General features: G+C 46.4%; 1 non-coding gene across 1 annotated transcript; it reads right to left on the bottom strand.

The window, feature by feature from the left end:
• Positions 1–422: 422 nt before the first annotated feature.
• On the bottom strand, positions 423–494 carry TRNAA-CGC (transfer RNA alanine (anticodon CGC)). The gene has a single exon. It is a non-coding gene; the product is annotated as a tRNA-Ala (tRNA).
• Between the last annotated feature and the right edge of the window lie 14,915 nt (positions 495–15,409).

Raw genomic sequence — 15,409 nt, 5'->3', positions numbered from 1 at the left:
TTGGCATCTTGGCTCGCTTTGCCTATATCACAGATAACTCTCGTCCTTTTGAACGGGCAACCCTGACAGCCATGGCTGCATGAATTATTATAATATGGGGGGATAAAAAGTAACGTTCCCATGGACGCCTCCAAGGGTATAATAGCATTTTTGCGCACCCGAATATTAAGTAGATTCGCTGGAGCCCTGTGTTTCATGTTCGATGCTGCCTCCACCAAAATATTCAACTCACAAAAGCTTTGCTTAAAAGCGAGCGAACGGAATCTTCAGTGATTTGAGCTGTGCCTGTATATGCAGCCAATACTTGTCGGCGCAGGAGATCGAACTGGCAGTGAGGGAGGGCTGTCAGCTGGTGAGAAAGATTATTCAAATTAGTAAGACGCTACACAAAAGAAAAAAAGAGGCTTGAAAAAAAAGACGGCTGGAGGTGCCGGGGTTTGAACCCGGGACTTCTCACATGCGAAGCGAGCGCTCTACCACTGAGCTACACCCCCTTTTTTTTTCTTTATTTCCGGTAAACTTCACAAACGGGTTACTAAGATATATTACAATTCACTACATACAATACAAAAAAAACTTAAAACTTAACTATAACACATCGAATCCTAGAATTCCTTCATGGTCAGTAGGGCTTCTACCCTTTCTACCCACAAAGGTACACATTCGTCTGTTCTTACTACCTCAAGAAATCTTGAGATGCTTTCCTTAAAATACTCTCTTGCTGGTCTTCTGTCTGGGTCACAATGAAATCCAGCCATTCTAGAGCGCCATATACTGTGCAAGGCAGTCATCATGAGAAAATCGAAAGGTAATCCATCCTCGTTCTCTATTGCCAAATACCTGATACCATGAGGGTCTAACGGAAACTCTTTTTTGATTGTCCTTTGTAATACGTCCCAAAAATAAACTCCTTCCCAACAGTGCAGGAAAACATGGTCAATAGTTTCCGGTTTCTTACAGATTAGACAGTGAGATCCCCAAGGCATATAAAACCCACGCTCCTCTAGGAAGGTTCTTACAGGAAGTGTTCCGGTATGTAATTTGAAAAAGAACGTTTTCGCGCTTGGAGCTGCTGGCATTTTTTTTACTCGTTTAAGTACGTTCTGACCCTTGCATGCTGTATATAGCGCTCTGTACAGTGGGACGGGAAGCATCGTGTCACATAAATCTTTGTACAGTTTTTTCTTTCCAACAGACCACAGGTAGTCAGTTGAAAAGCGAACACACAAAAACCGCACGCTGGCCACTACTTCCTTCATGTATCCTTGCACAGCCCCTGGGGTAACATGGGTGCTCACAACAAACTCGGGCAACAGTCTACTTAGTCTTGTTTGACACACTGTTAGTAGGAAAGGATCTCTTGTCTCACGAAAAAAGAAAAACCTATTTACTAACTGCTTGATAAACAGATGTCCTAGCCCAAGGCCTCCACACTTCACCCGTCTAAACAAATTCGTGCGACTGCACCTTTCCCAGTTAGACCCCCACACAAATATTGCAAACACCCGATGTAATTTTTGCACATTGACCCGGGAACAGTACAGCACTTGCATCACATACCACAGCTTAGACACAAAAAACCAGTTGCATGCAGTAGCCCTAGCAAACATGGACAGATAAGTTGCATTCCACCTATTCGCTTTTTCTTTAATTTCTTTCGTTTGCTGTGTCCAATATTCGTCAGTACTTTTGTATGACTCGAGCGGTACTCCAAGATATTTAACTGGCGTTCTTGTCCATTTAATGGCTGCGAAAAATTCTGGTGTTGAAGGCCAATATCCATGCCAGAAGCCGAGGCATTTACCCCAGTTTATGTGGCTTCCTGTAACTTCGGCGAAATATTTAGAAACTCTGATTGATTCTTCAATACCGACATAGGTAGTGCTACAAATCGCAACATCATCAGCGTATGCGAGTAGTTTGACCTCTGAAGATTGTACTCTAAACCCATTAATTATGTCATTCTGCAATATCGACTGACATAAAGTTTCAATATAGATGCAAAACAAAAGTGGACTAACAGGGCAACCTTGACGCACTGAGCGCTCGATTCTTATGGGGGGGCCCAATGTCTTGTTGATAATTAGTCTCGTACTACCGTTCCGATATGCCATGGCTACTCCGTCAATAATTATCTTACCAACATTAATGTGCTTCAATACTTCAAACAAAAGAGCGTGGGAAACGCAATCAAACGCTTTCTCCAGATCCAGCTGGAGTATGGCCACACGAGCCTGACAGGTGTCAACGCATTCGAGCACGGATCGCATTTTATGAACGTTAGTAACTATGGACCGACCTTTTATTCCACACGTTTGGTGTGGACCGACGATATCTTTTATTACTGACTGAAGTCTGGCCGCCAAAATTTTCATTAATATTTTGTAGTCTACGTTTGTCAGTGCGATTGGCCTGTACGCTGTGACGTGCCTGAGCTTTTCAACCTCGTCTGTTTTCGGAATCAGAACGGTACGCGATTCACCAAAGGATGGTGGTAATTTCTTTTCCTCATATGCCTCATTAAAAACGCCCGCAAGTATTGAAGACAATTCGCTTTTAAAACATTTGTACCACTTGGCACAAAGACCATCTGGTCCTGGAGATTTCCCAGGATTTAACTTATCAATCGCCCGTTCAACTTCAGATGCAGATATAGATAATTCCAAAGCGTTTTTCACTTCCTCACTCACTTGCGGCATGAGTCCTAAATATTCGTCTTTAAATCTTTCTAGGTTTGCCTGTCTACACGCAAAAAGGTTTTCAAAATGGCTTGAAAATACGGATAAAATGCTGTCCGTATCAGTTACTTCGCGACCATCCTTCTCTATTTTCTCGATATGATTCCGTCGAGCGTTCGTTTTCTCCACCCCTAACGCTCTTTTGGTTGGCGTCTCTCCAGCCGCTAAAGCCTCGGCCCTAGCACAGACGAGTGCACCGCGGTAGCGTTCCTCGTCATGCAGTGCAAGTTTCTGCTTAATATTGCGTATGTCAATTTTATACTCTCCCGGTTGTCTGCACTCCAAGTCTACTAGTCTTTCCAAAGTCTTTCGGAGTTCTTTTTCTTTCTTTTTCCTTTCATAACTCAATGCGCAAGAACGATCAATAGCTTTTATTTTTATTTGCTGCTTGAACTCTTCCCATTGTTCTGCAAGTTTAGCTCCATCATCCATTTTTATTTCATTGATGCAGTTCATAACCTGATCTAAGAAATATTCGTCAGTGATCAGAGTGGAATTCATCTTCCACAGCTCCCATGAGAAAGTTCCACCTTGTGTTTTCTCTCCCATATCACATTTAACTAAACAATGATCGCTAAAGTGTATTGGGTAAACAGCATATGTCTTGCAGTGGGCTATTAATTCAAGCGACACGTAAATGCGATCAAGACGCGCATGGCTATTCCCCTGAAAATGTGTGAAACGCACCTCCCGCGTTCCCTCCATACAGCTGCCCACGTCTTCTAACTCGAATTGAGTAACTACGTCCGCTAGCGTCCTACTACTTTTATCGTAATTGACGCGTCCATTTGCTCGATCTCGCCCATTGAGGACGCAGTTAAAATCACCAAGTAATACAGATTTCCTTTCCAAAGTGAAGTGCTGCTTTAGGCTTGAAAAAAAAAGTGATCGCTCCTCACAAATGGTTGGTGCATAAATACACACTATACGCCACTGACATTCATTGAATACAAAATCACAGGAAACCAATCTACCAGATGGGCAAGCGAAGGTATCTTGCACTACCAGACCCGGTAACTTCTTAATGAACAAAACGCAGCCTGCAGACGTGCCTATTGCTTGACTTACAACTGCGTGGTAACGCGCCGTAAACCTCAGCACCATGCCCCGGGTCCCCTCCTCACCGTCTACTTTTGTTTCTTGTACAGCAAGTACATCCAGATCATGATCCACAAGTAGCCTGTAGACTTGGCTCTGTTTCCGCTTGGCGGCGAGACCTCGAACATTTAACGTTGCCACTCTAAGTTTCGGTGCAACAGCCATGTCTACACAGTGAAGAAGTTAGCCCGGGGCACGGTGCTTACCTTCGGCGTCTAGCATAGAGCTAGACATCTTCGGAGCCTCCAGGTGGACCCGTGCCACTGGAGGACAAAGGTGGCCAGTGATTGTCCGATATCGGGTTGGGACGCAGCCTTGTGCTGCTGCGTCTGAACGAAGTCGCCTTCGCAGGTGGCCCCTCTTCTTGCTTTTCGCTGGACGCCTCACGCCGTCCTGCAGACTGCTCGCGGGGTCTTTTGCTTGGCGCCCCACCACTGTTACTCTCACACGACACCGGAAGTTCGGTTAATTCCACCGGCTCAGGCTCCTTCGATGAGGTGCTTGTGAAGCCTTCTTCGATTTTGCCGGCTGGCTCTTGAGTAACCAGCTCCCCAGATGCTATGTCTGCTTTGGCTGTTGGTTCATCACCACCAGTCGGTGTAACAGTACCTGTTGAAGGTTCAGGGTTCACCGCGTCGCCTGCGCCTTTCGCCGCGTCTTCAGCCTCGGTCACGTCCATCACCAACTCTGCTGTGTCGTCACCTTCGGCTGATCCGATAGCAGATGCGTACGTGCGCATGCACCCATCTTCGCTGTGGCCGTACCGCCGACAACGCGAGCATCGGGGTACCTTACACTCTCTTCTAACATGGCCGGTACCTTGGCAGCGCAGACACTGCATTGGCCGACCAGGTGCAACCACAAGTGCCAGTTCACCAGCCACCCTGATTTGATGGGGGAGATCTTCAACCTTCACGCCACTCTTGAGCTTAAGAAGCACAGTCCGTGTGGTTGAACCTTTGTCGCTGACACCCTGAACACGCCAATGCTCCCTTGTGACTTGTACGACCTTCCCATAAGCCGCCAACGCCGTTCGCACGTCTTCATCGTTGACGCCGTACAGCAGCCAATGAAGACGCAGCCGCACCTGCTGATCCTGGGGGTCTACGATGATGCAGCGTCGGCCCTTGACTTTCAACTCCTTCACATCCAGCAAGCGTTTCGTAGCGTCCGCGTTGTTCATGGTGACTGCCCAGACATGATTTATCTGGTAGGCCCCCAGTGCCAACACCTCCGGCAGCAGTCCTGTAGGTCCGAGCGCGTCTCGGAAATCTTCGACTCGATACGGTCTGCCGCGCACATCACCGTGTAAAAACACGGTGTTTTGCGCGACGCGTCCCTTGGGCAGTGGTGGCAAAATAATCTCATATCCTGCGTCTTGGTCTTCGGTCATCCTGTTACCGCGGCTAGTATGTGCCGCAAACGCCGCTCCTACGGAGCACATGATTCTTGCGTCCGACGCGCGTGAGTGCCGACGAAAGAATGCACTGAGCTACACCCCCCTTTTTTATTACCTGTTTCGCACAAGGTACACACATCAATATAAGTCACTGTAAACAGTAACATACAAACAGAAGTGATGACAAAAAAGCCGCGGAACTATTAGTGATTACAGTGCTAAAATTCCTTCAGTTTCACCAGGGGTTCGACCCTGGAAAGCCATTCCGGAACGAAATCTTGTTGTTTGAGTATATCAATGTACTGAGCATTGCTTTCGCGGAACAGCATGCGGGCCGGACGCCTGTCAGGGTCACAGTAGTAACCGGCCATTCTCGCCCGCCATCGACAATGGAGGCCAAGCAGCATTATAAGATCGAAAGGCAGTCCCTCCTCTTTTTCTACTGTTAAAAACCTGATACCCAGTGAATGTAAGGGAAGTTCCTTTTTTAGAGTTCTCTGTAAAACATCCCAGAAGTATACCCCTTCCCAACAATGTAGAAAAACGTGATCTATTGTCTCCGGCTTTCGGCAGATCAAACAGTGCGAACCCCATGGCATATATAGGCCCCTATCCTCTAAAAAAGTTTTAACCGGCAGTGTTCCGGAGTGTAATTTAAAGAAAAAGCTTTTTGCACTAGGCTGAATTTGCATTTTCTTAACACGCTTAAGAACATCATTGCCTTCTCCCCCGCTAATAATTAACCTATATATAGGAACTGGAAAAATCATGTCGCATATGTCTTTATGTAATTTCTTTCGCCCGACCGAAGAAAGGTATTCATTGGAAAACCGAACTGACAAGAACTGGACACTGTCTGCAACTTCCTTAAAGAAACCTTGCGTAGCTCCCGGCATGCTTGCGGTGCTAACCACAAAGTTAGGCAGAACACGACAAAGGCGTAACTGACATACTGTACTTAAGAAGGGGTGTTGAACATCTCGAAAGAAAATAAAACGATTAACTAGTTGTCGCACGAACAGATGCGACAGGCTTAGTCCCCTCTGTTTTACTCTTCGGAACAGATTTGTCCTACTACATTTTTCCCAATTAGACCCCCATATAAACACAGCAAATATCCTATGCAGCTTTTGCACATGCACCCGTGAGCAACACAAAACCTGCATCACATACCATAATTTGCTCATTAAAAATATGTTGCATACAGTGGCTCTGGCGAACATTGAGAGACAGTTGCCATTCCACTGCGCTGTCCTTTCGCGCGTTTCTTTTATTTGTTCAGTCCAGTAATCATTGGTGTCTTTGTAGTGCTGGAAAGGCACGCCTAGATATTTTACAGGAGTATTAAACCAGTGAACGTTAGCATAGGTATCTGGGGTTGATGTCCAGTCTCCGTGCCACAACCCTAGACACTTCCCCCAATTAACCCGACTTCCTGTAATTTCTCCAAAATTTTTAACAACGGCAACTGTCTCTTGTACACTCTCTTTGGTGGTGCAACACACTGCTACATCATCAGCGTATGCCAAAACCTTTACCTCGGCGTCAAGCAGTCTGAAACCACGGATGGTCTCGTTTTCTATTATGGCCAAGCATAAGCTCTCTATGTACAATGCAAACAAGAGTGGACTTGCCGGACATCCCTGGCGTACAGAACGTTCCAGCCTAATGGGAGACCCCGGGATCTTGTTAATAATTAGTCGTGTAGTAGAGTTTTATACGCCAAAACTACGCCCTCTGTAATCACTGATCCGACGTTGACATGTTCTAGTATGGAGAATAACACATCTTGCGGAACACAGTCAAAAGCCTTTTTTTCTAAATCAAACTGGAGGATCGCAACATGAGAATTAAAAGCATCGCAACTCTCAAGGATACATCGCATTGTGTGTGTGTTCATCAATATTGAGCGCCCCTTGATGCCACACGTTTGGTGCTCCCGAACTATTCCAGTGATTACGGACTGCAATCTACCTGCCAATACTTTTATGAGTATTTTGTAGTCAGTGTTGGTTAGCGAAATGGGCCTATATGAGCAAACTAGTTTTAATTTTGCTTTGTCATCCGTCTTAGGTATTAGAATAGTGTGCGTCTCGGCAAATGAAGGTGGTAACTCTTTGATTGCATAGGCTTCCTTGAACACAGCTTGTAACACTGGTGAAACTTCTGTTTTAAAAGCTTTATACCACATCGCACTGAGACCGTCAGGCCCCGGCGACTTCCCAGCGGCGAGACTATCTATTGCATATTCATTTTCAGAAACGGTTATAGGCCTCTCTAACGCTTCTTTCGTTTCGAGGGATAATTGCGGCATCCGGCTCAAGAAAGTGTCCTTGAACTTCGTAACATCTACTAATGCGGCTGCGAAGAGACCCTTGTAATACCGAAAGAAAGCTTCAGCGATAGTGCTGTTAGTATTCAGCAGAATTCCATTTTCCTCTATTTCGTTGATGTGATTTCGACGCGCTCGTGATTTCTCGATTCCAAGTGCGCGCTTGGTGGGAGTCTCCCCCATAGCCCACGCCTCTGCTCTCGCTCGAATGAGGGCTCCTCTGTAGCGTTCCTGCTCTACTAGCTCAATTTGTGGTTTCACCGTTCGAATATCTTCTTTATATGCACCGGGCTCCTTGCTTTCTAATGCTATCAATTTCTTAAGCGTTGTTCTGAGTTCATTTTCTTTCATTTTTTCTTAATATTTTAGAGTACTAGATCTCGATATGGCTTTCATTTTAACGCTTTGCTTCAAAAGCTCTCATTCCTCGCCAACATTACAGGCTTCGATCACTTTAATGTTCCTAATTCTCTCAATCACAAAATTATTAAAAATGTCATCCCGAAGTAGTTTAGCGTTAAACTTCCATAAATCCCAACTAAATTTGTTTTCTTTTTGTTTAAGTCCCACGTTGCATTATACAAGACAATGGTCAGAGAAAGAGACAGGTAAGACTGTGTAACTGTTGCTTTTAGCTAGCATGTCCCCTGCCATGTATATCCTATCAAGACGTGCGTGACTGGTTCCCTGAAAATGCGTAAATCGAACTTCGCGACCTGCTTCGAGGCACTCCGCAACATCATCCAGGTCGGATTCATTTAGCAAGTCATAGAGCACTTCAACACTTCTGTCTCGCACATGGCGGTTATTAATTCTATCTTTCGCGCTCAAAACACAATTGAAATCCCCCAATAAAACAAGCTGTTTTGGTGTCCGTAAATGTTGCTTAATTAACGAAAAGAAAGTTTCTCGGTCTGCCTCCACATTCGGCGCATAGACACAAATGACGCGCCATTCAATTTCGCTAGTACTAAAATCACAAGTAACTGTTCTACCAGAGTCACAAGAAAAGTGACTTTCAACAATCAATCCCAGAATCTTTTTAACAAAAAAAAAACACAACCGGCCGAAGTTCCATTTGCGTGACTAACTATGGCATAATATTTAGACGTAAACCGTAGCATCATGCTCCGGGTCTCCTCCTCACCTTCCACCTTTGTTTCCTGCACGGCTAACACGTCAATATCTTGGTCAATTAACAGGCGATACACTTGAGCCTGCTTTTTCCTGGAGGCCAAACCTCGGACATTTAAGGTTGCAAAGCTCAATGCCCAGTGACTAGCCATCGTTACTCGCAAAAAAAAGGAGGGGGTAGGCCCGGAGCATGGTGCTTACCGTGTACGTCTAGCTCCCTGCTAGACGTCTCCGGGGCCATCCGGTGGTCCGGCATCAGTTAGCTGCTGGTCCCTTGGAGTGCCAACCGGTCGGTCCACAGGTAGATTGGACCTCGCTCTGAGGCCAGAGCGAGGTCCCAGTGTCGCCTTCGCTGGTGGTCCCTCAACTTTGCCCTCGTGAGCAGTGCCCGCAGATTGCTCCAGCGAACGCTTGACCGCCGAGCTCGTGTTGATCCCGTGGGTCGTTCCGTGCGCTGGCATGTCGCGTCCTCTCGCCGCCTGCGTCGACATGTCCACCAATTGGCTTTGTGCGTCTTCAGCGGAATTATCTTGGCTGGTGTCCGCCTCAGCCGTTTCTTTCTCCTCGGGTTCCGACGCTGTATCGTAATCTTCAGGCGAAACCGGCCCGCGTTCAACCAGAGAACTAGCCGCGTCTCCTGCCCCCTTAGCCACGTCTTCCGCCTCAGCGGCGTCCATTGTCTGCTCTTCGATTTCATCGCACGTTGCAGCGCTCGTAACTGCTGCATACGACCGGACGCACTGAGCGTCTCGATGTCCAAATCGCCGACAAATTGAACCTCGTGGCACCCTGCAGTCTCGCCGTACATGACCAGTCCCTTTGCAGCGCAAGCATTGCATAGGCCTGCCCGGCGCCACAACTAGGGCCAATTCCCCTGCAACGCGCACTTGGTGCGGAAGGTCCTCCACCGTAACTCCACTCTTTAACTTGAGTAGCACGGTTCTCGTCGTCGACGCTTTTTCGCTGACGCCGTCGACTCTCCAGCGCTCTCGATTCACTTCGACAACATTGCCGAAGGCCGCGAATGCCGTCCGCACATCCTCATCGGCGACTCCGTAAAGCAGCCAATGAAGACGCAGTTTTATCTGCTGATCCTGGGGATCAACGATGAGACACCGGTGTCCCTTCACCTGAAGTTCCTTGAAGGCCAGCAGTTTCTTCGTCGCGTCTTCTCCGTTCAGTGTAACCGCCCAGACGTGATTAATCTGGTACGCTCCGAGTGCTATGACGTCCGTTAGCACTCCTGTGGGGCCCAACGCGTCTCTGAAGTCTTCAACCCTGTAGGGTCTCGCTCGAACGTCTCCGTGCAAAAACACAGTATTTAAGGCAACGCGTCCTGTTGGCAGATGAGGCAGAATCACTTGGTATTCTTCAGTTGACTTGTTACCGCGGCCCTCAAGGGCCGCTGAAGCCGCTCCGACGGAGCCCTGCATCCTGCGTCCGTTCACCACCGTGGCCGAAAGCAGAATCCTGAGCTACACCCCCAGAACGGGAAATTCAGTCACAGCGTGCCGTGTCATATTAGTTAGATTTTGCCTTTTTATTTAGTGAAGTGTGAGGTCAGGTTGAAGCACTCATGTACGCAAAGAATTCGCGGCAACCTGCCATTACAGATATCAAATGGAAAGATATCCCCTTGGTCAATGCCCGATATTGATGCATACTATCAAGCATACGTTTCCTCTTTCTCTCATAGGGGCTCTACTTACAAAAAGAATTCTAGACAGCATTGAGTTTAGGAACACGTGGGCACGTTATAGTATAAAAACGTGGGCATCTTATATGGTATTTCATGCAAACGTATACGCCTCGCTAGTTGGCAGCCAACGTTGAAAGATACTGCAACTCGTTTAATTTGGTGCATCCGGATTAAGATGTTTGCGGCGTTCGGCGTAGACCACGCGGCATTGTTTCAGAAGCCTCGTGATCGTTTAACTTCATTCCGACTGTTCGCGCAGCACGCGAACAGTCTTTATGTGGCTTAGGTGGGCACGGTAGCCCATCGACGAACACGTGGCTCAAACCATTTTGCTACCTCGTGCAGGTCCTTGTTCATGGTCTGTCCGGATCAACGTTGCTGCAACTACCGAAGACTAAAGCAGTGGACCAGGCATATCTGCCTGACTTCGCCACGTGCACTTGCTTTCCAACTACGTCACTGTTGTCGCGACACTGCTGGTTCGACGCCTCACCTTCGTTGTTTTGGGACGCGCCACTCGTGCCGCCACTTATGTTCCACGTGGCGTCGATGCACCTGTTAAAACGACACAAGCTCCAGACCTACGCCTTTTCTGGGCACGGCAGACCATCGAGGAACATGTGGCTCAAATCGTTTTGCTACCTGGTGCAGGTTAGTAACTGCTATAGCCCGATTAGGAGTGATATTCGCGGTCTTTTGGTCTTGCCGTGCCCCCAACGCTGTGCTTCTATTGCTTATGATGTATACTGTGTATGTTTGTTGCTGTTGTGCGGTGACGTCGAGTCAAATCCCGGCCCCACTAACAGTGGTGGTGCTTCTGTCGAGTCGATGTTGAGGGAGCTGCTGTCTGGCCAGAAAAAGTTGACAGCGGATGTAACTGCACTCAGAGAACAACAGAATAACGTTGAAAAAGTTATAGATGATTGGGGAGCCAGATTCGTCGAATTGGAAAGACGAGCCTCACGCGTGGATGACCTTGAACGTACTGTAAAATTGCTAGAAGTGAAGATGACTGATCTCGAGGATAGGAGCAGGCGATCCAATTTAGTAGTCTTTGGGATCCCGGAGGATATGGGTGAAACTGAAGCTATTCTTAAAAATAAGGTTCTTGAAGAAGTTTTCTCCAAGAAGCTTTCGGTTAATTGTAAATCTGTCGGCCAAATTCATCGCCTCGGTAACGCGGATAGTGGAAGACCAGTCATCATTTACTTCCAGGATGTCACTGAAAAACAGCCAATCTTAAAAATGCTCATAAACTAAAGGGTACTCGAATATCAGTTCAGAACGATTATTCGCGCAATACGCTAAGGAAACGTAAACTGCTGTGGGATAGAGCTAGAACTGATAGAGAGCAAGGCAAGAAAGTTAGCCTGCGTAACGATAAGCTGCGCATTAACAATGAACTTTTCACATGGGATGAAAGCAACAGCTTGATCGGTCAAAACCGACGGTCGTCAAAAATGTACCAAAAATACTTGACTTTCCTCCGTGGAGGCCTCCTCTGAATTTAAAGAACTTCGAGTTTTAAACATTAATGCCCGCAGTGGCGTTAATAAATCGGAAAGCCTCGAGGCTACTATTTTAAATTACAACTCTCATGTAGTTGTCATAACGGAAACTTGGGTGCATGATAATTTTGAAGATGCAGATGTGTTTCCTCCGTCGTACAGGGCGTATCGCCGTGACAGAAGTACTAGGGAGGGTGAGGTGGCTGTTTTGTTAAAAAACGCTATAGCCGCCACCCCATTACGACAGGTTGATAACTTAGAAACTGTGTCACTAAAGTTTTCTTGCTGGGATAAATCATTCTTACTTTTTGACGCTTACCGAGCACCTGACTCTCCCCCCGAATTCTTTCGCGATATTTTTACGCGCATGGCGTCTTTCGCAAACGATAAGGTTCTTCTTATAGGTGATTTTGATTTGATTGATTGATTTGTGGGGTTTAACGTCCCAAAACCACTATATGATTATGAGAGACGCCGTAGTGGAGGGCTCTGGAAATTTTGACCACCTGGGGTTCTTTAACGTGCACCCAAATCTGAGCACACGGGCCTCGACATTTCCGCCTCCATCGAAAATGCAGCCGCCGCAGCCGGGATTTGAACCCGCGACCTGCGGGTCAGCGGCCGAGTACCTTCGCCACTAGACCACCGCGGCGGGGCTTATAGGTGATTTTAATCTGCCAGATGTCGATTGGGAAAACGAATTTTTTTGCACTGCGAATAATTCACGTTTACAATATTTGCATGATATCATCCTATCTCACAATCTGGATCAGATAGTTAAACAGCCAACGCGCACCTGTGGTATGTCAGCATTCATACTGGACCTTGTGTTTGTTAGTCGTTCATTAGATAACTTTTCTATATCGGTTGATCCCGGAATTTCTGATCACAACCTAGTATATTGTTACTTTTCTTTGAAGGTACCTAACACCAGTAAATGTAAAACGATAATGGTTAAAGATTTCTCTCGTGCCAGAGATGAAAGTGTCTTGGATGATTTGAAATCATGCCTTGATAATTTTCAAAGCAACAATACTGCTGTACTTTGGGATGAGTTGAAACAAATTATGGCTTACTGTCTTAGCAACTTTATTCCCAACAAAACTAAGAAGGCATCGAAAACTACTCCTTGGATAACGAGAGAAATCTTGCACCTCAAAAGGAAAGTAAAGTGCCGAAGGCGACGGTGGGCATCCCGTGTGATTATTCACCAAATACAAGATAAATTAAACCTTGAAGTACAGTTAGCTAAGCGCTGGTATTTCCAGCACACGTTGCCAAACTTCATTCGCATGGCACCCCAAAAATTTTGGTCTTTTATAAGCAGGAAAACAAACTGAATTGACCAAATCGTTCACGAAGGCCTCGTCGTCGTCAATAAGCAAAATATCGCAGAGCGCATTAATCATAATTTTCAAATTGTATTTTATAGTTCTAATACCATTGTAAACCCAAATTGCTTGCCATGTGACTCAAACACTGATATTGTATTACAACCAAGTGTGGTATCAATGTTACTGAACCTTAAAATTAAATCATCTCCAGGACCAGACAACATACCGAATGCCTTTCAGCGCAGATATGCTGAAGCGTTAGCCCCCTTTTTGGTAATCATTTTTCGTTCCTCGTTGTCGTCAGCTATTCTTCCTGCAGATTGGCTAACTGCGCGTGTCGTTCCCATTCCGAAAAAGGGCAGCGCAGCACAAGAGACCAATTATCGACCCATTTCAATAACGTTCACGTGCTGCAAATTATTTGAACATATCATTGCTAAAGAAATATCAAAGTTTCTAAATGATAACAATATACTTTCTTTTCACCAGCATGGTTTTCGCAAAGGGTTATCGACTGTAACACAATTAACGACAATTATTCACTACTTTGCTAGTACACTTGACAAGTCGAGCCAAATCGACGTGATATTTCTGGTTTTTAAGAAAACGTTTGACCTTGTTCCTCACAGTAAACTTATTGAAAAACTGCAGTCAATTATTCTTCCCGCATACATAGTTAACTCGGTAGCAGCTTATCTGTATAATCGCAAAGAGTTTGTATCAATCGGTAATTACTCTTCTAATAAACTTTCACTAACGTCTGGAGTACCCCAGGGTAGTGTTTTGGGACCTTTACTATTTCTAATATATGTAAATGACATCGTTAACGAAATTTTCCCCCTATTCAAATTAGGCTATTCGCAGACAATTGTATAGTGTTTAACGAAGTTTGTTCTCTTAATGATCAAATAATGCTTAATTCTAACCTTCAAAACATCTTGTCGTGGTGCGGCAAACGCGTCTCTAACGCGGTGTCTTAAGTCGTTGCCAAGGCATGAAGCCCAAACGCATTCCAAACACGCTGCATTGAAGGCGGTGACAAGTGAAGTTCAAGACTAAAAAAAAAACGATTCTGAATACGGGGTAAAAATAGTGCACAATTTATTTTCTCTTCCCTGTGACGGTGTTTAGCTTCTTGCGAAGGCCGCCACGTAAATTTGACGCTTTGCGTGAGCTGCTGCGCCCCGCTATCTCCAAGCCAAGTATTCCGCGGTGGCCATGAAGCCGCAGACCTAGAGGAACGCACTCGTTTGTATCAGGTGGTAGGAGGCCAGCGCATTGATAAAAAATGGCAGCGTATCCACGGGGTGAATGATGGAGAGTGGGGCGAAGCATCCGTCCGTCCATGCGTCAGTCTGTGTGACCGTTCGTGCGTCCATTCGCCCGTCTGTGCGTGCATCTGTTCATGCATCTGCATGTCCATCCGTGCGTCTGTACCTGTGTTCGTCCATGCATCCGCCCTGTGTCCGTCCATGCGTCTAATCGTCGGTGCAGCCATCTGTGAGTCCGTCTATGCAACAGTCTGTGTGTCCGTTCGTCCAGCAATTCAACACTCCAAGTACCGCCATCTCGCATCTTTTCATCATGTATGCGTCTGTCTGTGTGACCACCCGTGCGTCCATCCGCCCATCCGTACGTGCGTCTGTTCGTGCGTCCGCACGTCCATCCGTGCGTCCATCCCTGCGTTCATCCATGCATCCACCCTGCATCCGTCCATGCGTCCATCCATCCGTGCAGCCATCCGTGCATCCGTCCATGCATCTGTCTGTGTGTCCGTTCGTCCATCTATTCAACACTCCAAGTACCACCATCTCGCAACTTTTCATTATATACTCCTCATATAGAAGCACCGCCAACTAGCGCACATTCCAAGCACTTAACAAGAGGAGGCACACGCACACTTTCTTACGGCTTGGTCTTCCTGTCTACTTCCCAGCTTTAACCACCTCGAGTTCATAGTATAAACTAGTTCACTCCATTCATGGCACTGCGGTCCAACGCTCGCTAAACCTCTTAAAAACCTAGGAGGTTACGCCCAGTGAGTATAACGTAGCAACCCTTTCTTGTCTTCTGTGCGTTGTTGAACAATAAAATATCGCAACGTGCGTGGAAACTAAAAGCCGAATTTGCCTGTATCTCATTCCCCCTTAGCGCCCATTGGCATGTA

Source organism: Rhipicephalus microplus, chromosome 3 (genome assembly GCF_043290135.1).
Source record: "Rhipicephalus microplus isolate Deutch F79 chromosome 3, USDA_Rmic, whole genome shotgun sequence".
Lineage (NCBI taxonomy): Eukaryota > Metazoa > Arthropoda > Arachnida > Ixodida > Ixodidae > Rhipicephalus > Rhipicephalus microplus.
This window is presented reverse-complemented; position numbering and strand designations above follow the sequence as displayed.